Source organism: Fukomys damarensis, unplaced genomic scaffold (genome assembly GCF_012274545.1).
Source record: "Fukomys damarensis isolate Sample0158 unplaced genomic scaffold, DMR_v1.0_HiC HiC_scaffold_16, whole genome shotgun sequence".
Classification (NCBI taxonomy): Eukaryota; Metazoa; Chordata; class Mammalia; order Rodentia; family Bathyergidae; genus Fukomys; species Fukomys damarensis.
The window spans coordinates 58,888,107-58,912,560 of record NW_022900928.1 but is presented as its reverse complement, the minus strand read 5'-3'; positions in this window follow the sequence as shown (position 1 = coordinate 58,912,560).

The window sequence follows — 24,454 nt, the reverse complement described above, 5'->3', positions numbered from 1 at the left end:
GTACCAGGATCAAACTTGGGACCTTATGCTTGCAAAGTAGGTTACGGAACCACTGAGCTAAATCCCTGCCTCTTCTGGGGTTAATTTTGGCACTTTAATTTGTCTAGGAATCTGTCCATTTTTTCAAAAATTTTTTAAATTGCTGGAATATAATTTTTGCAGTAGTTACTATCTTAAGGATTTTGACAGGGTCTATTGTGGTTTCACTTTTTTCATTTCTAATTGCATTGATATGAGTCTTTCTCTTGGTGAATCTGGCAAAAGCCTTATCCATTTTGTTTATTCTTTTGAAGAACAAGCTCTTTGGTTCATTAGGTTGGTTGTTTGTTTTTTTAACAGTATTTAGTCTCAAGTTCCTTGATTTCCGTTCTCATTTTTATAATGTCCTTAATTTCATTTTGGGCCTGGATTGTTGTTGTTTATCAAGTATCCTAAGATTTCTCATAATGTTATTTATTAGAATTTTCTCTGTTTTCCTAGTATGAGCACTGTTTGCAATGAATTTTCCCCTTAGGACTGCTTTCATAGTGTCCCACAAGTTTGGTTGAGTTGCACATTCATTGTCATTAATTTCTATAAATTGTTTGTTAGAAAATTTTTGCCTTAATTCATAATAATGTAGAAAATATGATATAAGTAGACAGTGATTTGATGTCAGAACATCAAAGATATCATCTCTTTCAATTTATTATAATGGGTTTACATGAATGTGTTGAATGTGATTTCTATGTTCACTAGTTGAACACAACTGAATAGAATCTAAAGAATTCAAATTACTTATTGTCTCCATTGTAAGCTAATTCTAATTTATGTTTAACATAAAAATGTAACTTTAAATGATTTTTATAATATATAACCTTTACTTCTAAAAGAATCTGTCTTTGAACTGGCTATTCCAGTGTTAGAGTTTCTTCTTGAATATTTTTCAAGAGTTTCACAATAAAGAGACAAATTTTCTTTTTTTCTACATAAAATATAAAATTGTCAATGAAAACTTCAATCTTGGAAAAAAATAGAAGCTGTACAGTAGAAGAACACAATTCCAGCATGTCAAATTCAGTTTCAAATTGTCCAACATAAGATGGCCTTAATGTAAATGTGCCACAACGAACAGGTAATTCATTATATGAATTTTAAACAATCGTTTAGAATAGCAGAAAATGATTTTCATAAAGATGAGTTAAAAACGTACATAATCATTTTATGCATTTGCTTATATCATTTCCATTTTTCCTGTATATTTTGGCATTATGCTAGGAAATATTCTTCAGACTTTCTCTTTGTAAATGTTCTTTTTTTAACCTAATCATAATTGCAAACAACAAATGAAACATCAAATTTATATTTCATTTGTTAGTCCAGGTAGCTCATAGACATTTTGCCAGTGACCTATGAGATAGTAAGCATACTCACAAGGCTACTTTGAGATTTAACTTTCTTCCTTTTTTAATGTCTCCTTTCTCCCTTTCTCCCTCCCTCTTTTGTCCTCTTCCTCCCTCCCTGTGGTTTCAGAGAGTTGATGAGGTCATCTTTTGTTAAAAATGCAAAACAGTCTCTTTGAAGACCCTTTTCCAAACACAGGCACTTTCTTAGATACTAGGAGTTAGGACTTCAATACATGAATTTATAGGGGAAATTGTTCTACTCACAGTAGATAAGCTTATTCTCAAAAGCCAAGGAAGAAAAATAAGCACAAACACTTTTAGAGCTTTTAGAGTATTCTGATACCAGTGTCTGCTAAAATGAATAGAGTGACAAATAGCAAACAGGCTTGTTGTGACGCCATTTAAGACCGTCCAAGCAGAGCTCAGCATCTCCCTCTCAGGGTGATCTTCCTCTCCTCATTACTTCCATCTTCTCTACCATATAAAAATACCGTGAAGAATGAGAAAGAAAATATTTATTTTTCTTTTTGTTAAAAACCTTTTTATCAGATTTTATAATCTTTGATGCTGTTTTCTTTACGCTCGTCACGTTTCTCACAAAACTACATGAGGTAAGTGGTATTTTTATTAATATATATATATATATATATATATAGAAACTCAAATTGAATGATTATATAGCTGGCAGCAAATGACAAAGCTGACAAATGGGGCATCCTCACTTCAAGTCACTCGTGGGATTGAAGAATTTTCAGGCTCTCCATTTTGTTGCTAGATCAAAACAGTATTTTATTGGATGCCTATTAGACTATACAGCGAATGTTAGAAGCTTTCTTTGATATCAGAAACACATGAGTTTGAATACCAGCTCTGCCACTTGCTAGGCTTGTTCTTTCAATCACATTTCTCTTTTATTCCTTCCTTTACCAAGTACCAATTACTGACTAGGGTGTGGAAACACAGTGGTGAACAAAACAGACATGCACATCACTCTCACAGCATCTACAGCCTAAGGGGGAAGAGGAGAATAAGGTGGGCTGCCAAAATTACTCCAAAGAGTCACAAACGCTAGCAAGAAAATGATACAGAGAAAGAGTGATAGGGAAGGATTCTGGGGAGAAAGGAGAGCCAATTTAAATTGGACAGCGAAGGCCTCTGTTAGTAGGTGAAATTTGACCTGCAAACTGTTTGGCAAAAAGGAGTAGAAGTAGTGTGGGTAGAGAGGTGAGAAGTGATTAGTGCATTCTCTATTTGTGTACCAAAGTACTGTAACACCATGAACCTTACTAATATTTACAATAAATATGAACTAAAGGTTTTTTTTTATTTATTTAAAAAAGAATCTAGACATTCAAAGATCTGGGGCCAAGAAGAGAAAATCCAGAGGCTCAAAGACAAGATTGCTTTGAGGTTAAAAACAGAAACAAGGATCCAAGACTACAGCACAGTGGAGGGAAAGATTGGTAGGGGAACAAATAAGCTAGACTATTTTGTACAAGGCCTGTAGGTCAGGTAAGAGTGTTGAATTTTATTGTAAACAAAACCAGAAACCAATAAATTTTTAAGCAAAAGAGTAACATCTGATTTATATTAATGACTTTGAATCTAACTTCTCTAAGCTTCAGTTTCCTCATCTGCAAAATTCTTATAATAATAGTAGCTACTCAACAGACTTTTTAAAGAAGACAGTATGTTTGACAATAACATGTGTTAGCTGTTAAATAGTGGAAGGTATTTTTAAATGTAAATTATGTCCATATGTTTGACACTTTCAGTCTTTAAAATATTAATTTAGTTTCCCTGTATTTTTGGTCTTTTTAAAATATAATGTAAATCTAAATAATGTGTGTGATACTCTACCCTCAAAGAAGTAAGCATAATTTCACATTCCTTAAAAATGGGCTGCCCTTTGATTTCCTTCTAAAGAGAAAAGGTAGATCAAAAGAGTAATGTTATAGTGCAGAAACCTGACAAACACTGCCTGAACCAGATGACCAAGACAACAACAACTATGATAGATCATATCAAGAATATGTACCTGTGATGTCATGCAAGGAAAATGACATTTTACATCTGTGGTCCTCCTCAACACAATACCCCTGTGTGAATGGGGGAAAAATAGAAGACAACTCCCAATTGAGAGCCATTCTACAAAATACCTGACAATTATATAGTCCCAGAAGAGAAAAAAGACATTAGGTAAAACTAAGGAAATTAAATGAAGGTCTGTAATTAATGATAATATATAGGTAGTCATTCATTAATTATAATATATACACTGTAGTAATGTAATGTAAAATTTGAAAAATAGGGAAAATGATGTGATATGAGAACTTTCTGTAGCATCTTCTCAGTATTTTAGTAAAAGTTATAGTCCCAGAAGAGAAAAAAGACATTAGGTAAAACTAAGGAAATTAAATGAAGGTCTGTAATTAATGATAATATATAGGTAGTCATTCATTAATTATAATATATACACTGTAGTAATGTAATGTAAAATTTGAAAAATAGGGAAAATGATGTGATATGAGAACTTTCTGTAGCATCTTCTCAGTATTTTAGTAAAAGTGTTTTAAAACTAAAATATTTTTCAAAAATTCAATGTACCATCTTTATCTCTACAAACTGTAATGAATAACTCACATGTCTCATGCTTGGAAATATCTAAAACTAGGGCATTTGAATATGATATTATAATAAGTACAATAATTAGAATATATAATACTTATAGTTTGCATTAAATGTTTAAATTGAAATAAATGCACAAATTTCCTGCAAACTTCATTTTGCAGATTTCACATGTTAAGTCTGGAGGTGTTTGCTGCTTTGGGACTCAGCCCTCTTACATGGAGGAAGGAAAGAATTTAAATTATTTCAATAGTGGTCACCATTTTTTTGTCTCCTCTCCAATTGTTTCTTCTCTCCATTTGGCTATTCAAAAGGCTGCTTTTCATTTATTCCTCAAATCTCATTCATAGTTGTTGCAAAAACTGTTAATTCATTAAACTAGTCCTCTTCCTCCTGGACTCATACAGCTAGATTACCTTGGCTGCCCACCCTTGGCCATTTAGCAGTGGATTAAAGATTGGATGTGAGCAGACTTGATCTGTGCCACTTCCTGGACAGCCTACTTCATAAAATCCCCTTATCCCAGATCCTCTCTGCTCCTCTCCCCTACAGTGGTCACATATCCATGCCCAGAGCAACTTTAGAAGCCACTTATTAAAGCTCATGGAACCCCCACTAGACTAGATTCCTCACTGATATGCACAGCAGAGACCTACCTGGAAGTACCTTGGATTTGTTCTTCTCTTTGTTACAAAAGCTTGCCTACCTTAATACAATGGTGCATTCCATTTCTATAGTCTTATTGAAATTTCCTTGAAAACGTTTGTAACTTAATTTCTGAAAATACAGTCTTTCACAGGCAATCTGCGGTAGGAACCCTCTGCTTTGATGGCAGGATTTTCAGTTTCCAGCTGCATCTGTCTTCATGTCTTGCTTTTGGACAACAGCACGATGACCAATGAGTAGATTACTGCCTGGTTCAGAGATGAGTATCTAGAGAATGAACACTGGGCTTCTACTAGAGGCCTTCATCCATGAATTTAACTCCTCATTGAAATTATTTTTAGACTCATCCTTTTCTCTGTTCTCAGTGCACTGTGCTTCCTTCAGCAGAATGCTCATCTCACTGTACATTTTAATAAGGCTCTCCCAAGGGAACACTTGCTGTCTTGTTCAACCTCCTGTCTGCTAGGAAGTACTCGGAGACTTGAATTACTTTTTGTTTGGGTGAATTGTAGGATCTCTAAACTAGGATCTCTGAACTATTTTCACACTGTTTTGATATTTTGACTGTTTTGTAATAGTAGTACTCCTTTAACAACATCCAAAAACTACAAGTAGTATCTTAGACCCACTTTAGGAATGTTCTCAGAGCAATACTGAGCAATACACTCAGCAATACAGCCAGCTAAATTTTGAAACACTGCTAGGATGTCGCCTGCAGGTACAAAGTACTTTCCTCTGTGTCAACCACAACTCTAGCCAGAGGCAGGAGCTCTGATTCACAGCAGGGGCGCATCATCACCCAATGCCTGCTGAACACCCTTGCAGCCCTGGCCACCTCTCCGTGCCAGCAGAAATGACCATGGTGCTTATCTTTTCATAGTACAAGATAAAGCTTCCAAACTATTGGAGGATCAACTAACATGTAGTATTAACCCCATTTAAGTCTATAAAAAAACCTTTAAATATACCTTTCCCGCTTTATTTTATTTTGGCAAGGGGAAAAATAGCACTATGATTCTATTCACTATGATTTTTTTGTGTGCGTATGTCTCACATATGAATACTTCAGAAAAAAGGTAGTAGAGACTTTGAGAAGCATTGGTTTAGTAGATAAAGGCAAAGGCTTAATCTAGATTTCAATTCAGATGCCATACTTTCTAGTTTTGTAAACCTGGGCATATGCCTGAAACTCCGAGCCTCATTTTTCCCATGTGTAAAGTTTGTCTCAAAGGATTGTTGACTTCAAAGGCAGTTCTGAGCCCCATTCTGGGGTTCTGCTGATAACAATGTATGACTTTAGTCCCATGCTCAAGTTTTGGCAATCAGTGCTGTGCTTCCCTGATTTAGAATATGGTACCATATGCTTTCAAGACTTTCAAGCACATTGTGAGAGAGACATCTGGCTTTCCTTCAAGGTGCTCATATCTAAGTATCATCTAAGATCTTTCAATGTAGATAGAAGTAGATGGAAACAAAGTTCTCATAATTAATTGAACAAATAGATGTTCCACTATAACATCAAAAAAATGTCCACAGGAAGCAGCTAGAGGTAAATTAGTACCTTTCTGGCCTGAGCAGGATGGCACATCCCTGTAATCTCAGATGCTTGGGAGGCTGAGGCAAGAGGACTGCAAGTTCAAAGCTAGTTTGAATAACTTAGTAAGACCCTGACTCCAAATGAAAACAAAATGTTTAGGGTTAGGGATGTGGCTTAATGGTAGAGGGCACTTAGATTCAATCCCTAGATGTAGGGAGAAAAAGTATCTTTCCAATAGGTCTTAGAAGATGAAAAAGGTAGATACTCTAGATGTATGGAAAACTCAATGGAGGCTGGGATCAGAGCATCAAGGCATACAGCTAGCAACAGGACCACAACAATAATGTAGAGAAAACTCAGAAGTATCCACATACTATATAGGAATTCCCAACTGAGCTCACAATGTGTCCTCTGAGTCCAAGCACTTCTTTCTCATGCCCCCACTGACCCTATTTATAACATTGCTAAGCTCCTGTCACCCAAGCTAGAAATCTTTACTCTCAACTTTCCCTGCTCACATGGCCATTACAAAATTCTGATCCTTCAATCTGAAAAAGGCATCCAGATTTGGAAAGAGGCCCTGCCTCCCATCCCCACAGCCACTACACTGATAGTGTGAGTAGCAGTCCTCTGAACTTGAACTCACCAGTGGATTCTGCTTCACTTCCTTCTTTCTGAAGTTGTCAGAACATTACAGCAGATTCAGACTGGCCCTCCTTCAGGATAGTCTTGGTTTTCTCATTCCTTCACTTGGATACTTCAGTTTCAAGTGGAAAAATGGACATAAATAAGTTGATTAGCACCACAATTTATGAGATCTGTCAGCTACTACTCAGTAGGAAGATTGTGTTCATTTTATTTTGCTTTTAGATAAGAAACATCCAAATCTGATCATAGGAGAATATTTTCATTCTTAAGCTGCAGGAATAATTACTTTGTAATTATGAACTCTCCGATTCTTTTAGAGCAGAGCTGTATCATGACACAATAATAAGGACATTAAATAGCTTTTGTGTGGAAGGAGAATGAGTTTTTAGAATAATGCTTCTGCAAGAAAGATGAAACATTTAAATCTTTTATCAAGTGCTCATTCGGTGTCTAAATGAAAATACTGAAGTATCTATACTTCAGGTACTATAATAACAGCAAACAATATTTTAAGACTCAGTGCCTGCTCTGGAGAACCACATAATCTTGTTCTTCTGATAAAACAAACACACATGATATTACTGGAGATTAATTCAGTTCACTACTTTATGGTATCAAGGGCAAGAAAAGTAAATAAATACCCAAAACAGAATATGAAATTAAAACATGAACAACTTATTCTGGCTTCAAAATATATCTATCCAAAATATTAAAATTTTATGCAGTTCATTTTGAAATACTTTTGTCATATTTCTAGTTTTTTCCAGTGAATGCTATTTTTTGTTATTTCAAAATGTTACAAACCCATCATCCTAAAAATATGTAGCAGAATCTGTCTAGAATTATATTGCATTGTTTTCAAATAATTTTTATGAGTACCAGATATGAGAAAAAATGCACATCTTCAGAGACATGAAGTTACAGCAACTATGGATAATTTGGTGAACTGAATGTCTTCTAGAAACAAGTTTGATGGACTTTTTTCTTATTATTAAAGAAATATTCAAGAGAGGAATTTAGAAAATGCAGACAAAAGAAACATAAAATACTTACAATTACATTTTCAGTCATTTTTGCATATGCATTGTTAAAACAAGCATAGGATAATATCACACACCTTTACATGACCTGATGTTGTTATATAATATATGGTAGAATATTTTCCATATCAGCAAATATATTTATGATATTTTAATGATTATATAACATTCTATATGATGTGAAGTGTACTGTATCTTATCTACTGGATTTTATAAATTTTTATCTGGAGTGCTTTGCAGATAAAAATTGTTAAAGACTCCAATTTATTATGTGAGTTATATCTAACAATACTTATGTTAGAAATTAAAACTGGGAAGTTTTAAATATTTTATTCATTCATTTTAACAATAATACACCAATTACATGTTAACATAAGTACCATTTTTATGAAAGACAATTAGTTTCTAAATTTTAAAAAATCACTGAGTGGCATTGTTTTACATTTTTTCAAATATTTCTAAAGTCTGACTTAAATCAAAACAGCTGAATACTCATCTTGGCTTCTACATCAATCAGTTGTGGTATCACATATCATGTATCCTCTGGGAAATTCTGTATGTATACTTATGAGAGAATAAGAATAAAAAAAGACAAATGATGTCATAATATTACTAAGAACAATTTAATGTTCTAGATCCATGGAATTGTCTAAGTGATCCCCCTAACTGGGTCTCCAGGATCTTCATGAATCCTGCAACATTCTGAGAAATGCCAATCTAACCAATGCTCAATTTGTGAACATCTGTGTTAAATATAAACTACATCTTGATAACAGCAATACTTTTAAAGATGTTTGAGTACACTTTTAATAAGCTAACAATTCATTAGCATATAGCATAAATTTTAATGCTAAAATAATGACTGTATTCTATGTAGAAGACCCTATGTTAAGGACTTAAAAGGTATTTTCTTAATACATTCCTAAAACAATACTGTAAGATTATTCTCAGTTTTTAACAACAAAAGACACAGAAATGGTTAGTAATTGTTCATGTTTCAATTTGAGTCTTTCTTTTTTTTCTCTCATGGAGTTTGTTGGTACATTTTAGATATACAGTACAGTTACATTCACTATTGGGATCTTGTACCTTTACATGACAGGTCTTGGTTCTCATTTTTTTCCCCTTGTCCCTGCCCTCCCTTCACTCCCTTCTCCCCTCCCCATTTATAAATTTGAGCCTTTCTAACTAGCATGTCTATCAATCTAAATAGTATATACTGCCTATGAGGAAGAAAATATAAATTGGGTCAAAGTGCAGAAGTACGTAGAACTGGATAGTGCATAAAGATTATGATTTTAAAATTATATTATATATAATTTTATATATATGTATATATCATGATGATTTCTTAGAACTTATCTAAATAATTGTGAGAATTTGATCTTTCAAACAATTATCATTTTATCTTCTAGATACTTGGGTTATTATAGATGTATCTCTGAGATCAAAATCAAAACATTTACATAGGGCCAGGGATTTAGCTCAGCGGTTCAGTGGCCTGCCATGCAAGCGCAAGGACCGGAGTTCAATTCCTGGTACCAAAAACAAAACAAAACTAAACAAACATTTACATAAAGTCACTTTTGAGTAGATGCTTTTTGCTGTATCTTGCTTGTTTTTACTGTACTCTCTCATTATTTCTATATAGGTACCTTTTCACAACAATGAATAATTTCCTCAATCTATTTGGTGGTAATCATCATCATCATAATCATCATCATCATAATCACTTTCTTAGTGAGAAATTCCTAACTACTATTTTATAGGGGTTATCTCTACTTAATTGAAGCAATAATTTCATATTATATGTATAAATTAACACCATTTTACAGATGAATAACCTGAGGTTTTAAAAAATAGAGAAGAAAATGGAATAATTCAGAACTGAATCAAGGCTGATAGCTTTAATTACTTTCAGTCCTAATTTCTTTCACTTCCATGAACCATGAAGATCATATTTTCTCCAAATTTTTATGCTCCATAGCAAAGAGAAATGTGCCAGAAGATTGTATAAGAATGTGAGTTTGGTAAAATTAGCATCCCCAAGTACTGTCATCATCTAGCCCCAAATTTGTAAGCTACTCTCTACAGAGGACAGCAGCTCTGAGATTGGGTCCTGTTTGACTTGGCTCTATGGCTAGGATCTGGCCAGTGTCTCATTTCTGGTTTCCTTGGTGACAAGCCATGGAGCACAGTGTATGCTGTGATTGTTTCTCCCTTTTAAAACAGCATTAGTCATTTCAGAAAGGTTGGATTATACACTGTGTTGGAAACTCATAACATTTATTTCTAGAGTTGATGCTGACCATTAGCTTGGATGTCTATATCAAATTCTGGCATTAGGCCATGTTTGTAGAAGGAAAACAATTTCCTGTGAAAGCATTGAAAGGGATATGATGATAACAACCCCATTACAATTATAGAACTTAAGGATGGTCCTTCTAAAATAAGTTGAAAGTATTCTAAAAAGTTTTGGAAAAAAGAGTCTATGTAAAATAAAAGAACTTTATGCATAAATGAAGAAGAGTATAACAAGTAATGTAGAGAGATAATAATTTATTTTAACTTGTGAACAAAGTGTAGTAAAATGAGTATCTATTTGTTTTAGTAGACGATATCATGTAGACCAGATATCATCTTGAGCCCTTTGTTCTTGAGAGGTCTAGACCAACATGACCTGACCCCTAAATTCATAGCCATGGGAGTATCTAGCACCTCCCCTACGTTAACTGTGAGTTCTAAAACATTCTTCTCCAGGCCTTTTTCTGCCTCTTCATTGGTATGACATCATATTAATCCAGTCAGTAAACTCAGCCGCTGCACCAGGTTGCCCAGCAATTCCTTCATCACCCGCTAAAGTCCCCCTGCACCCAACCATTTTGTAACTGTAGCAACTTGGCTACTGATTTAGGAATTGTGAGATCGGGTTGACTTTGAAATCTCATGCTTCCAACATAACTTTTTCTTCCTTTTACTCTTCTTTTTCTGTATTATTAAGGAAATTCTGTTTTACATGAAATGTAGTTACACCTTTATACCCCAGCTATCCTGATTCTGTTGTTCTCAGATAAATGTTATTTCCTTCCTTTTTTGGTATATATTAACTTCTCCTGTATTTGTTCAATAAATGTTTAGATTATGGGTTTTATTTTATTTTTGTACACATAATGAATGCACTGTGGTCATGTGCGCCTTCCCTCTTACCTTCTCTATTATCCCCTTCTTCTTCTCCGGTACTGTTCCTTTTACCATACGCTGTCTTTTCCCCTCTACATTCTATATGTGAGAGGAAATGTGATACTTATCTTTGCATGCCTGACTTAGTTCACTTAATATGATCTCCAGTTCCATTCACTTTATTGTGCATACATACCACTTTTCTTTATCCATTCATCTGTTTATAGGCATCTAGGTTGGTTCTGTAACTTGTAACTTGTATTGGGAACAGTGCCACAACAAACGGGTATGCAGGTACTGTATCAGATTCTATCAAAGAATGCATACATACAGCAGTTTGCTGTACTACTAAATGTCTGGAAGCTAATGGCCATCACTTGGACCACCCCTTGTAAGTGTAGAGGCCAAAGGTAACTTGTATTAATCTCATGATGTCTCAATAAATTTAGTTTTAAAACATTTATATAAGTTTTCCTTTTTCCTGATGTATACATTTTTTGGCATATGTATATGGTGTATTGACATTTTCTTTCAGGTATATTAAGAAGTGGTATAGCTGAATTTTATAGTAGTTTTACTTTTAACTTTTTGAGAAACCTCCATACTGTTTTTCATAGGGGCTATACTAATTTACATTCTTATCTACATATATAAGAGTTCCTTTTTTCCTGCATTCTCCAACAGCATTTGTCATTTTTGTTTTCTTGATGATAGCCATGCTGACCAGGATGACATGGAATCTCAATTTTGATTTGCATTTCTCTCATAACTAAAGATACCCAACAAACATTTCTGAGTGTCTTTTCATAGTAGTACCAAGTGTTGAATGTTATATGCCAGGCTGTAATGGAAGCTACTGTTTGCTTCAGGTTATCCGCCCTCCTTCTATTTAGTGTTAGGACCCCAATTTTCCTCAGGGTGCCAAAATACCCAGCTAAAATATTTACCCTCTCAGATTCCCTTACAGTCAGGAAACGCCACATAAAGATTGTGGCTTATGAACCACAAGAATAGTAGAAATCTGATAAAACATGTCTTTGTAAATTTTTGTTTTCCTGATAAAGGAACAACTCTTTCCTTCGTTCTTTCTTCTTTTCTAACTTGGCATGAGTCTGGCAATATAGTGGCTTTTTTGTAAATGTGACTTAACAATAGAACCATCGCCCAGTGGAGGCAGAGAAGAAAGTGAGCCAGAGCCTAGGACACTAGCCTTGTGTGGTTACCCTGCACAGTCCTACACTGCTTTCTCTGAACTTCCAAATATCACAAGAAAACCAACTCTGTCTTGATTAAACCAAGAGGGCTGGAGTTCTGCAAGACATGGTCACACACAATTCTATCTCATACACAGCCCAGTGTTAAGTAGCTGGATGCATTACTTCTTTGAATACTCAAAACAACTTTATAAAATAGTTAATCTTAGTCCTCATTTTACAGATTGTAACACTGAGACATATAAAACCATCTCCTAAATGTGAAACACAGGGCAGAAGATGAAAACAGAAAACTGGTTTTTATGAGTAATGACACATAAAGTCAAGACATCTCATGAATTTTAGTAAAATAAATAAAAATGAAGATAGACAATAATGATCATCTTATTTGTTGGGCAGACTCATAATCACCTTTAAATTCCAGCTGAAATGCCAACTCTTAGGTAAAATCTCAGACTCCCCCAAGTGGTGTCAACTCTTTAGTGCCCTCTCCTCCCATAGTCCCTTATAGTAATATTGACTGTTTTTATTATAATAGATATGTTTATGTGTCTTTCTCAGCCACCAGACTGTAAGCAATCTGAGAGTTGTAGCCAGGGTTTATTTTTTAGATCTTTCCAGGAGAAGCACAATTCCTGTCACCATGGGTGTGCTACATGGCTTTGAATTAGCAAAAAAATTGAAGTTTTCAGTTTTTCAGGTTGGGACCCATAGCAAATGATGGAGTGCCATGAAGCAGCTCTAAGTACTGGAAACAATTATGAATATAGGAAAGGTGTAATTAGGAGAAATCAAGAGAGAAATAAATTGCATAAAACTAAAAAAATACAATAATGCCAATTAGAGGCTTCCCCTGTTTTGTGTAAAAAGGAAATGTCTGCAGAATTTCAGAATTAACATCTTCAACATCTAATTGACATCAAATTAACATCTTCTTTGGTTTGATTTGCTTATTTAAAAGACAATTTTAGTAAGAGTTGTTCTCAATAAGACCACAGTTGTGCATGCCTTTCTGCTATTTTCCTTTTTGCCAAGGTGTATAAATGTAAATATTTGAAAAATTTTATTTAACACAAGTATCAGAAGTTGTGTCAGATCACATCTTTTAAGAACATACATGTTCTTTTTGCACAACTGAGGACTGTAAGGTACAAATGAGAAGACTGCCACTGGCTGATACTACAGCTAAGCACAAAACCAATGAAGCCCTGCCCTTGCATCACAATTTAAAAGTTATTTTCCAAACACCTGCATCATCTCCTCCTGACTGGAAGAAAAAGGATGTGGGTGTCTACCCAGAGCCTGTATCCCTACTTCTAGACCATGCTTCAGGACTTTGGAACTCTAGAACTTTTACATAAATGGTATAATCTTATTTCCAGGCCCCATTGCATCCCCTTTCTTTGGTCAGTCCTCAGGGCAGACTGAACTATATCAAAAGATTACCAATAAGGAGCTGCCAGAAGGGATTAGGGACATCAACAACAAAAACAACAAAAAAGGGGATTTTGCCAACACAAGATCTCAAGGGTCCTTATTGGGTGCAACAGCACTATAGAGATGTGGGCCCCAGGCTGATGCTTTCTCTCCAAACCTCCGTATTCTACTGACATTCCCCAAGCTAATAATTATAAACACATCTGGCCTTCCCAGTCCTAACAGGGTAATCTTGTCAAAGTGGAAAGATAGTCATGTTTTACTTAATAGTGGGTTATCCTGATTTATAACTTAAAAATTAAGGGGCCGGGGATTTAGCTCAGCAGTTCGGTGGCCTGTCTTGCAAGCACAAGGACCCAAGTTCAATCCCCAGTACCAAAAAAAAACAAACAGAAAACAAAAAACAAACTTAAAACAGGCATAGAAACTAGACTCTCATTTATACTCTTGCCCTACGCTAGTGTTAGGAGTCATTAATGACAGTAGTCAGTAAATGAAACTGAGCTAGAAAAAAATAAAACCAATAAGACTAAGATTAAAAAAAAAACAAAAAACCTCTTTCCCTAAGAAATTCACCATAAATGTACACTTGGGATGAGAAGGACTCGAAACTTGCCCAAGAGCATATGACCCAAACAAATGTTTATTAAACATTTATGGACTGAATTAACAAGGAACAAACACACTAATGGCATATTCAGTTCCATAAATAACACTGTGTATATGATGTAATCTGGGGGACTCAGGAAGCTCAGCAGCCACACCACTCCCAACCCAGCTGTACAGTCTGCTCACAGACTCATCTTCTCTCCCTGTCACTGCAGCACTCTGGGTCCCTTCATGCTTTTATTGGGATTCTGGTTCTCTGCAACTCCCAGGCTTGACACTGTCATAACAGTTTGCCTTTTCCCCTTGATCTACCCAGAACAATATCACTGAATACTAGGAACTCCCAGTCTGTTCCTGCCCCTCTCCTCAAATTTATGTAGCAATCACCATATATTATACCCCCATAGGGATATTTGTGAATCTTTCTTCCCTACTATATATGGCAACAACATTTTGCTTATTTTTGCTCCCCAAAGCACCTACACAGGACTTGGAATCCAGCTGGCATAGAAGAACATTTGTTGAATATTCATTGAATGAATTTTGGATGCTATAGAATAATTTTAAACAGTTTTATATTCCTAAATTCCTACATGAATGCTTTGCTTTAGAGTGTAGGCTGTGGCACCAAGCTCCCTAGAATCTAATCCCTGGTGTGCTACTTCCTGCATATGTGATCTTGTGCCAGTCTATCTCAGTTTCCTCCTCTGTGAGATGTAAATGGTCATCTCTAGGTCACTTGTGCTATCTAATACAATATAAATGCAATGTAAATAGTGATCTTCTTTAAGGAATAATGACCAAGAAAAAAATCTGCAAATGTTTACTACACACACACACACACACACACACACACACACAGACACACACACAAACCTTTAATTGCTTGAATCTGTGGGTACAGAAGCTACAGATACAGAGGCTTGGATGTATGATCATCTCAATATTTTTTTTAGTCATTGGTACATTTTAGGTATATAATATAATGACGTTCATCACTGGGAATTTCTACCTTTACATAATATATCTTGATTCTTTATTTCCCCTATTCCCCTGTCCTCCCTTCCAACCCTCCACCCCTTCCTATTTATTCTATTTACAAAGACTTTGTTTCCATTCTTTCCTTTTCTCATGTCTTCTCCATTTTATAGGTAAGAAAACTGGTGCTTGAAAAAGTCAGATAACATACTCATCCTCCCAGAGCTGGCATGGCCCACCTGAAATCTGAACCACTATCTACTCCCCCACACTACACGGTTGCCACCTGGAAGGCAACTGCTAATACCTGGTGACTCCACACAGCGGTAATGGGGGTAACACCAGAGAGGGTCTATACTGTGGTTTTATTCTCTGGCCATAGGGCAGCACAGTATGGGAAATTCTTCAGATCTTACAGTCCTTGTGAGCCAGGCCTGGGAATAAATGTAGACTGAATATTTGCTTCCGATGAGTCTTTAGACCTGCTCAAAACTTCTGGTACCAGGAACACACTGATCCTGGAGGGTCAAGATTTGGTTGCACAACTGCTCCACTCAAGCTGTGAACAGAGCCACGTGGAAGCTGCCAAGGGGAGAGGGGGTTGCAACATAAAGCAAGACAGCTTAATGTTTAATAGTTTTAGAAGCATGAGACTGATTTTTAAAATTGTAGGCATTCAATAAATACCAAGGAGCTTGCTTGCTTCTAGAACCCTCCTGAACCTGACATGTAGCCACACTATCGCCTCTGTCTCCCCCATCCCCACTGAACTCACCTATCCCCATAATACTATAAATTAAGTGTTTAATCAAAATGCTTATGAAAATGGAAGCAGCAGTTTTTATGCTAATGTGAGGTTTTTAGTTCTCCAAATTTAAGGTTTTGACATGCTACATATGTTCCCTGCATACCTTACAGCAGAAATTTATACTAGGATACTTATAAAAATAATTCCAGATGCTGATGAAAAAGAAATCCAAATAAAAAACAAAAGACTCTAGAACAGTGGTGTGGAACCTATGGCGTGCATGTTATTTTTTTCTCTTTTAAGACAAAAGATGTTCATGTATGCATTGTTTTCAGTATTCAGGTTTAATTGCAGTGTTGGCCCTTTGTGATAAATAAGTGGGTTTGGGGTTTCAGTTTGGGCACTCATCTCTAAAAGGTTTACCACCATGGCTCTAGAATGTACTCAAGTTATTTAGTGGCCTGAGAAGATATTATTTCTCACATTAGCATTGATTTAAAAAAAACAGGATAGAAAAAGATAAATATAATTAGAATGCATCATAGATGATAAATATAATTTTGCAAAATTTTTGTTTCCACTATATGTATGGATGCACACACATATTTATTGACAATGGGTGGTAACATAAAATGCATTGTTTACTCTGTGTTGTTATTTTTAAAAGCCCTGTTTGAGGGGCAGGTGAGCTGGCACACACCTGTAGTCCCAGCACTTGAGAGGCTGAGGCAAGTGGATTGCCATGAGTTGGAGGCCAGCCTGGAATACATAATGAGTTCAAGGCCAGCCTGAACTACATAGCAAGATGCTATCTCAAAATAATAATAATAATAAGAAGAAGAAGAAATAAATAAATGGCCTGTTTCAGAGAATGTTCCAGAGTTGACACTTTCTGCCCATTCCTCTGTACTGTGTAAATGACTTTAGTACAGTTGGGCAATAAATATTTCCTGAATGCCTACATAAGAATTAAAATTCTTGCTCATGACCAAGCACCCTGAATTATCTAAGATTCATTTATATTAACCATCATAGTAAATTTTACATACATCAAAATGAAAAAATACTCAGATTAATTCAAAGGTAAGCAAAAAATTAACTAGAAAAACCCATTGTTCAAGCATAGTGGTTGTTATTTATAACAATCCTTTGGAAAACTTGAAACTGAAAACTACTTCCTTACCTTTTTTTTCCCATCCTGTACACACACTGATAAGTTAATACAGGGCAAGGCATGTTTGGGAAGGATATGAGTTAGCACAGGATTTTCATTCAAGGGGAAAAAAGTATTCTATTTGTTTTGAAAAGAAATGTCATGTAAAAATTACACAGATTCATAACTTTTAAATGCTTTCTAAAGAGCGACAATGGCTTTTTGGCACAATTTCTCAGTCTATTTAAAAGCTACAAATGTTTATCACCATTTAGAAATTTATTTTCAAGTAAAATTCCATCCTAATTACGTAGATTCATTATTGTGAACCTTAAAGTTTTTTCGTTAGATTGTAGCTTAGGGTAATACCAGAAAACACTGGGGTGGCTTGGCTAAAAATAAAAATTAGAAAGTATAAATCAGGTGGTTATTAAAATTTGTAAAAGACTTTTTGGAAATTTAAAGTCATTTCAGGAATGATTTAAGTGGCTTGAAGGAAATATCTCATGCTGAGGAATCCCTCAATAGATGTTAATTAAACAACATGTTTAGAGAGTTCACAAATGAAGGAATCAGGCAGAAGCAAAAGCCAAGTAGCTAAAATATATTGAGTATTTGTTACATGCCTAGAGCTGAGCTAAGCACTTTACATGAATTTTCTCATTTAATCCTCACAAACGCATACAGGTATATAATAACATTATATATACCAATTACACAGATGAAACAGACAGGACATAACTTTTTTCAAGTTCTCGTAGCTAGTAAGTGGAAGAGCAGAATCTAGGATTTGCGATGGAAAATAAAATTTAATATGGAATGTAAATTCTAACAAACTTGTTTGGGAATCTTCTTGCTGAGGATTTGTTTTTGCTTTTGTGGTATTGGAGATTGAACCAACGGCTTCATACATTTCTGGCAATTGCTCTACACTGAGCTACATCCCTAGCTCCAAGTTCTAACAATCTTAAGGGAAATCCCTTGTGCTGATTTGCCCTTTTTAACAAAACTCCTCTCCCCACTCCCAAGACCAGGATGGGTTACCCACTTATATGGGGAGTATTAGAGAAATTAAATATGTATTTGAAAGATAATTGTCTCATTTACAGTAGCTTATTAATCAGTGCTTTCTACAGTCAGATGTAGGAGAATGCAAAATGTCTTTCTGCATGCTGGGGACCTGAATGACCCAGCCAAGGGTTTGGAGCCCATAGCAATGTCCCGTGCAAATCCATATGAAGGATCTACACGTGAAAGGCCAAAAGGCAAGTGGTGGAGGCTAGAAAATCTGCACCAGCAGGTTGAAGTATCTGTGCCAAGAATCTGAGAGATTGGCACTGGAAGCAAGGAGATGACATCCAAGATGAAGACCAGGATTGAAGCTCTCTCCCAAAGAAGGAAAACAGCCAAGGCTTCTTGGAAGAAAAACTGCTGAAAAGCAGCTTGTCCAGGAAAACCAGCCATGAAATCTTCCACTCTTGTTCTCCTTTATGCTTTTCTGACAACAGTCCTCAGCTAAGTCATTCACATCCAAAACCACCACGCTGACTTACCCCAGCCAGGTGTTCCCACTCATGTTGACCATTAGTTAATCCATCACGAGGAGTAAACTTGCTCATGGCAGAGGTGAGAGGAAGAGGGTGGTGTGCAATTATGAGTTGCTAAGACATTGATCTGCTCAAAGGCATTTCTCTCCCTCATGTTCAGTGGACCTGACACTTCAGTGTCCTCCATCTGTCATTCACGTTTGTCTTCGGCTGGAACCCTGCAGTCCTTCCACCTGCCTAAGGAGGCAGAGTCAGGCTATTCTCAAAGTGCTGGCTGCTGGCTGAGTGGTGAATAGGGGGCTTTACTCAAAGTATCTCATTCAGGAATAGTTGTGAACTGTATAGGACCACAAGAGGGGCAAAGACTTCTAAAGTTGTTTTCTATTCCAGATCCAATCCATACATTATTATCCATATTTAATTTGAAAAATTATATACCTCTTTTCTTCCTTAATAACCCCACTGATTCATCTCTTAACCTATTTTAATTCTCACTGTGGATATGAAACACGGAATTAAAGCCATAGATGCTACTCCTTGAATATCCGTGATGTCAGAGCAACTGTGTCACAGATCTTATACAAAGGTTGACAGATGCTTGTGCTTTTTCCAAAGGGTTCTGGGTGTAAGAAGAGTTCCTTGGTAAAAGAGTTGTAAACCTTTGCCCAATTTGTAGGGAAGCTAATGCTTCCTGGTGGGCCTTTTTTCTTCGTTTTGTTAGTGAATCTCTGTGGTGATATAAATTTTGTCCAGAATTCATATCCAATCTTCCAGTTCTGAGAGAACATAAAGGTAGACCATACTTTGATACCTGCCCTGTCAGGTCTTTAGAGGGGAGAGAGTCACATTGAGTGGAAAGGATACAGGTGGAAGTGTAGGTCAGAGGACTATGACATTCTCAGGAAGGAAAAAGTACCATGTCTGTGGTACAGCAGACCTTCAGCAGGTGGCTGAGCAGTGTGCTGAGGATACAGGAGGAGGAGCGGGAAGGAAGACAAAGTGCCTAATAAATGCAAGAACAAAAAGAAAGCATCACTGAGCTACTTAGTTTACATTTGTGCATAGACAATAGTCTATGATAGTAAATTTCCTCATAACTCAGATCATATAACATCAACATCTCCACTTGACTTCCAAGTTTATCCAGGGCTTTCATGCATATCACTACACTTAATTCTTACAAGAGCAGGGATGGGACCATATTGTTATTATTTCATTTTGCAAATGGTGAAATAGAGGCCAAAACTATTAACTTTGGGTAAAAATTCTAAACCCATGGGTCATTTCCATTATACTGCTTTGGAATCAGGCAGGTGAAAAGCTTCTCCCAGGGTCAGAGATCGAGCTTAGTGGTGCCACTGCCTGCCTCGCAACCACAGGGTCCCGAGTTCAATCCCTGGTACAAAAAAATGATCTTCCCTCAAACATCATCTCTTCCTCCTATGCCCATTCTTCCATGTCAATCTGAGAAAAAGAAAACAAAATTTCATTTCTATAGAAAGTAGATCTGTAATTCAATAGAAACGAACATTTCCACTGTAGTTGTTTTATATTCAGGACTTTCTGAGTATTCTCCCAGCAAAGACTATCTCTTTTCTGTTCCCAACTATATGTATCCACTCTTATTTCGACATGAAAGATAAATATTTCATTTAGGCAAGCTGGCTGGAAAGAGTAACACACTATCTTGGTTGCCCTACTTAAAAAGACATTTTTTATGATCCTTGAAGTTAAAAATAGCTTGATTTTGCAGCAAAAGGTTGATACTGCACATTCAACAAATGAGGTATACCAGATTAGGCCACCAGAAATTCATTTCTCACTCTTTCCTGTCTCATACTTCTCCTTTATCTTTTCTGCCAAGCCTCAGAAATTTTTTAATATAAAATAAATAATTTTATTCTCATTTTTAAATATCACTAAAGGTGTGGGAATGACAGCTGACTTAATTGAATCAATTCATGGTTTATAAACTTTTCTATAAATCTTCATATCAATCCTCACAACACTGATAAATTATTATTACTCCCTTAAATAAAATTACCATTTAGAATTCAAAAGGTTTAGTAATATGCATAGACTTCTATAGCCAGTAGGTGTCAAGCCTGGGACCAGAAATTAATTTCTTGAATAGACATTCAGTGTCTTTTTAATATTCCATGATAATTTCTTCATCAATAGGAAATTATAACAGGATATTTTACTTAGCAATCAAGCAGTGAAACTCCATGTATTCATTCATTTTTCAAACATTTTCTGAGCTGTTACCAATGTTCTTTACTTGGTACTGAGGATATAACAGCAAAAGAAAAAGACAAAGATCTTATATTTATGTTGTAGATCTAAGTAATTATTGAGTACAGATATATAACTACAAGCATGTACACACATAATTCTAGATGGTAACAAAAAAATATATTACAGAAAAAAAATAAGCATGGATGTGGGAGGGTGAAATTCTTATTCATATCTACCAGGAGAGTATAAGATTTGTTCCTAGCTGCTTTCACTTTATAATTTTAATAGTAAAACTATTACAAACAACCCAAATGTTCCTCTTCCAGAAAGTAGATAAATGCTATGTGGTATATTCACAGAATGAAATATTATTGAACAGCAAAAATAAATGATCTATGTCTACAAGCTACCATATGGCTTCATGACAAAAATATAACATTAATTGGGGAAAAATAAAAGGTCCCAAAAGACTACATACATTATAATGTCATTTTATTTTAAAAAAGGAAAGTAAAACTACAGAACATGGTGTTCAGGGATACATCCATATTTTCAAGGCTATTCTTTAAACTTTATTTCTTTTTTTAAAATTGAGTTTATTGGTACCTTTTAGGTATATAGTACAGTTACATTCATTATTGCGATCTTGTAGCTCTACATGACAGGTCTTAGATCTCATTTTTCCCCTTGTCCCTGCCCTCCTTCACCCCCTCCTCTGCTCCCTATTTACAAAAACGCTTTTTCCATCTTTTCATTTTCTCACATTTTTTTCTTTTCCCTTATTACCCTTCCACTAACCATCCCATCTTCCCTACACCTTTAGCCTTTTTCTTCCCATTTCACAATGTCAGTTATCTCATTAGAATCTTATGTACTATTACAATTTGTTCATACCAGAGAAACGATTCAGTATTTACACATGTGTGACTTATTTCACTTAGGAGTATATCCTCAATATGTATCAATTTTCCTATGAATGAATCTAATATCTCATTCTTTATGGCTGAGTAATATTCCATTTTATAGAAAAACCACATCTTCTTTATCCAGTTTCCAACTGATGGGCAAATGGGCTGTTTCCAAGTTTTTGCTATTACAAAGTGTGCCACTATAAACATGGGTGAGTATATATCGCTGTGATATGATTCTTTTAATTCTTTTGGAAAGATACCCATCAAAAGGATGGCTGGGTCAAATGGAACCACTAGTCCCAGCTCTTTGAGGTATCTCCATATTGACTTCCACAGTGGTTGCACCAGTCTACACTCCCACCAACAATGGAGAAGGGTTCCTTTCTCCCCACACCCTGCCAACATTTGTTATTGTGTGGAATCTCAGTGTTGTTTTCACCTGAATCTCTCAAATGACCAGTGATGTGGAACATTTTTTCATATATTTACTTGCTGCTTTTACTTCTTTGACTGAGAAATGCCTGTTCATTTCAAATTCCCATTTTTAAATTGCATCTTTATATTTGGGGGGCTGATTGTTTTGAGTTCTTTATATATTCTAGATAATAGTCCTTTGTCTGAGGAGCAGCTGGTAAAAATTTTTTGCCACATTGTAGGTTGTCTCTTAGTTCTGTTGATGGTTTCTTTTGCAGTGCAGAAGCTTTTTGATAAGATGAGATCCCAGTTATTGATTCTTTCTGCTAGTTCCTGTGCTACTGAGGATTTGTTCATAAAGTCTTTTCCTATGCCAATATCTTCAAGAGTTCTGCGTAACTTACTTCCATCAAGTTTAGTGTTTCCATTTTAATATTTAGATCTTTCATCTGCTTGGATTTTAATTGAGTGCATGGTGAAAAATGAGGATCCAGTTTTAATCTGTGGCAGATTTAAATCCAGTTTTTCAAACACCATTTATTAAAGAAGCTATCTTTCCTCCACTGAGGATGGTCAGCTCCTTTGTCAAAGATGACATGGCTGAGTACATCTGGATTTGTTTTTGTGTCTTCCAATCTGTTCCACTGATCCTCAGTCCTGTTTATTTGCCAGTACCATGCTGTTTTTATCACAGTGGCTTTGTAGTATAATTTCAAATTGGGAATTGTTATACCCGCTCTCATGTGTCTTTTGCCTAGGATGTCTTTTGCTATTCTAGGTCTCTTCTGGTTCCAAATGAATTTTTGGAATCTTTTTGCTAGTTCTGTGAAATATAGTGTTGGAATTTCAATTGGCATTGCATTGAAGCTGTATAGCAGTATTCTTAATATGGCCATTTTCACTATGTTGATTCTTTCTACCAAGGAACAGCGGATATCTTTCCATTTTCTTACATCCTCTTCGATTTCTCTTTTCAGAATGCTGTGGTTTTCAGTGTAGAGGTCTTTTGCTTCTTTTGTTAGATTGATTTCTAGATATTTCTTTTGGATGCTATTGTGAAAGGAATTGTTTCCCTAAATTTTCTCTCATTGAGTCTGTTATTTGTGTACAAGAAGGCTATTGATTTTTGGGTGTTCACGTTGTATCCAGCTACTCTGCTAAAAGTGTCAATTAAGTCTAGAAATCTTTTGGTAGAGTTTTTGGGGTCTTCAATGTAGAGTATCATATCATCAGCAAATAATGACAGTTTAACTTCTTCCTTTCCTATCTTTATTGTTTTAATTTCTTTCTGTTGTCTAATTTCTGTGGCTAATGTTTCCAGAACTATATCAAAGAGGAGTGGTGATAGTGGCTATCCTTGTCTTGTTCCTGATTTTAACATGAAATTTTTCAGTTTTTGGCCATTTAATATGATGTTGACTGTTGGTTTTTCATAGATAGCCTTTATTAAATTGAGATATAGACCATCTATTCCAATTTTTTCAGGGTTTTTGTCATGAATGGGTGTTGAATTTTGTCAAATGCTTTTTCTGCATCTATTGAGAGGATCATATGGTTTATGTCCTTCACTTTGTTATTATGGTGTATTACATTTATTGATTTACATATGTCGAACCATCCTTGCATCCCTGGAATAAATCTGACTTAGTCAGGATGTATGATCTTCTTGATGATCCTCTGTATTCTGTTTCCTAATCTTATTAAGGATTATTGCATCTACATTTATTGAGAAGATTGGCCTGTAGTTCTCTTTTTCAGTTGCATTTTTCCCTGGTTTGGGAATCAAAGTGATACTTTCTTTTAGTAATGAATTTGGAAGTATAGCTTCCCTTTCAATTTCACTGATAAGTTTGAAGAGTAAAAGGCAGTAGTTCTTCTCTAAATGTCTTGTAAAATTCAGCAGTGAATCCATCAGGACCTGGGCTTTTCTTTGTTGGTAAATTTTTAATTACATTTTCAATTTCATTGATTATAATTGGGGTGTTTAAAATGCTTTTATCTTCTTTGTTCAACTTTGCTAATTCATAAGTATCTAGAAATCTTTCCATGTCTTATGTGTTTTCCATTTTATTAGAGTACAGGTTATCAAAGTAGGTATTGACTATCCTCTGGATTTCTCTT